The following is a 2581-nucleotide window of genomic DNA, read 5'->3' on the forward strand; positions in this document are numbered from 1 at the left end:
TACTTATCAATCTATACCAATTAAAGACAGGTTCACTGCCTTTGTGTGCTCAAATTACTAATAAAAAGTAGGGATAAAACTAGTTGAATTTACACACATCAAGTTTTTGGCGCCGTTGCCGGGGAACGGTTCTAAATAATTAAGCTAATTCCTAATTTTTTCGATCCTTTGTGTGAGTTTACTTGCATAAAGTTTAATTACTGCAATTTAGTAACTGGTAATTAGGTTTTAGTATCTGTTTTAGTTAGGTTAAAAACTTAGAAATCTTTTTGAAAAATCACTGATACTCGCCGAGTGCACTCGCACCTACTCGGCGAGTAACAGTTTAGTTAGAATTTTTTGTAATTGTTTACAATCTTTTTGTTCTTTTTACGCTTTTTTTTTTATTAAGTTCAAGACTCTCATGACCAGAGGAGCAAACACACCACTGGTACCCCCGTTTGAAGACCCCGAATCCGCATTGAAAAGAAACAAAGGGAAGGACGTGGAGAGTTCAAGCACACCAAAGAAATCACCATTGTCCAACTTGAAGACTGTTTTTGGGAAAAAGAAGAGCAGTAAATCAGGAACTTCTGGTGCTTCCTTGACAATTGAGGAACCAATTCAAGAAGATATTGGATACGAGACCGAGGAAGAAGAGGAGGCAACGTACGAACAATAAAACCGAATCGGAGGAAGAGTTAGCATTCACTATGGCTAACATTGATGAAATCCCCATGGGAGAATGGAAGAAAAGGATGCGCGACGATCATGGCCCGGGACTTGTGCAACCCGCAATTCCCGCAACTGCTACCTTCGAGCTAAAAGGTCATATCCTAGCTGCGCTCAAGGAAATACCTTTCTATGGGAAAGATCACGAAGATGCCTACAAACATTTGGATGAAGTAAATGATGTTGTTGATTACTTCAACATTCCAAATGTAACCCGCGAAACTCAACTACTTCGGATGCTTCCGGTAACCTTCAAGGGTGCTTCTAAGGACTGGCTCAAATCACTTCCCCCCGGGTCAGTCACTACTTGGGCCAAAATGAAGGAAGAATTTATAGATCACTTTTGCCCACCATCCAAAATAGCCAAACTCAAGAAGGCCATTGCAAACTTTGAACAGCAAGCTGGAGAATCTTTATATGAAGCATGGGAGAGGTATAAAAGTCTGCTACGAAATTGCCCACACCATGATCTAAATAGCCAGCAAGAAGTTTCCATCTTTTATGATGGAGTCAATGTCACAACCCGGCAGTTGCTAGACTCACAAGGCCCACTTACAAAGAAGCCACCCCCGGTGATTAAAGAATTGATTGAAGAATTCTCTAAACACTCTAGAGAATACCACAACCCCAGGAATGATGTCACAAGGGGAACCGCGTACGCAGCTACTGAAGATTTATCCGCGGTTATGGCCATGTTAAAAACCATGGATAGGAGAATGGACAAAATGGATCAAACTATCCATGCCATACGGGTGGGTTGCGAAAATTGCAATGGACCTCACCTCACTAGAGATTGCGATTTGGATGAGAACGGCAACAAAAAGGCACAAGTATGCTATTTGAGCGGTGACCGGTATGATGAGGACTGGCGCAAACAAAAGAAGGAGTGGTTGCCTTACGAAGAGTACAAGAAGGCCAAGGAGGAGAAGTACAGACAAAAAGGGAGAGGCTTTTACCAAAAGGAGGAGCCGGTGCAAGAGAAGAAGCCGAGCTTGGAAGAAATGCTAACTAAATTTGTGGCTGCTTCCGAGAAAAGACATAGTGACCACGATGCTGCTACCCAAGAAACAAGAACAATGCTCAGGAACCAGCAAGCATCCATCCACAACATAGAAACGCAGCTTGGGCAACTTGCTCAACAACTAAACCAAAGGTCACCGGGTGAGCTTCCTAGCAAAACCGAGAACAACCCACGAGGCGCGCAAGTAAATATTGTTACCACAAGAAGTGGGAAGATTATTACTCCCCTGGCCCCCATTCGAACTGAAGTGAACAAGGACTCACAGAAGGAAGGAACGGAAGTACAAGTCAAAAATCAACACTCACAATCTGAGAGTCCTACTCGCCGAGTAGGACCGATGGACTCGGCGAGTACCTCTGCTAAAACAAGTGATCAGCCACCCTTGAAACCATACCAGCCTCCAATGTCGTACCCAGCCCGAGCCAAGAAGGAGAAGCAGGAAGAGGAATATCAGAAGTTTCTTGATCATATTAAAACTCTTCAAATAAACATACCTTTCATTGAAGCCGTCATGCAAATGCCCAAGTATGCAAAGTTCCTTAAGGAACTCCTCACTAACAGAAGAAAGATGGAGGAAGTGCAGAAAGTAGTACTTAATGAGAGTTGCTCCGCCACAATGCTAAACAAATTACCAAAGAAGAAGGGTGATCCGGGGAGCTTAACTTTGCCTTGCCAATTTGGCAACTTGGCTGCAATTCATGCCTTAGCTGATTCTGGAGCAAGTGTGAACCTTATGCCATACTCGTTCTTCAAGAAGCTGGACCTTCCGGAGCCAAGGCCAATTCGGATGGCAATTCATTTGGCAAACCAGACTATTACTTTCCCAAGAGGCATATGTGAAGATTTGCT

The 2581-nt window shown here is 43.4% G+C and overlaps 1 non-coding gene across 1 annotated transcript; it reads right to left on the reverse strand.

The window, feature by feature from the left end:
- Positions 1–1076: 1076 nt before the first annotated feature.
- LOC111912668 (small nucleolar RNA R71) lies at positions 1077–1183 on the reverse strand. Its single transcript, XR_002857247.2, has one exon. It is a non-coding gene; the product is annotated as a small nucleolar RNA R71 (small nucleolar RNA).
- Between the last annotated feature and the right edge of the window lie 1398 nt (positions 1184–2581).

The sequence above is a fragment of the Lactuca sativa genome, chromosome 3 (assembly GCF_002870075.4).
Source record: "Lactuca sativa cultivar Salinas chromosome 3, Lsat_Salinas_v11, whole genome shotgun sequence".
Classification (NCBI taxonomy): Eukaryota; Viridiplantae; Streptophyta; class Magnoliopsida; order Asterales; family Asteraceae; genus Lactuca; species Lactuca sativa.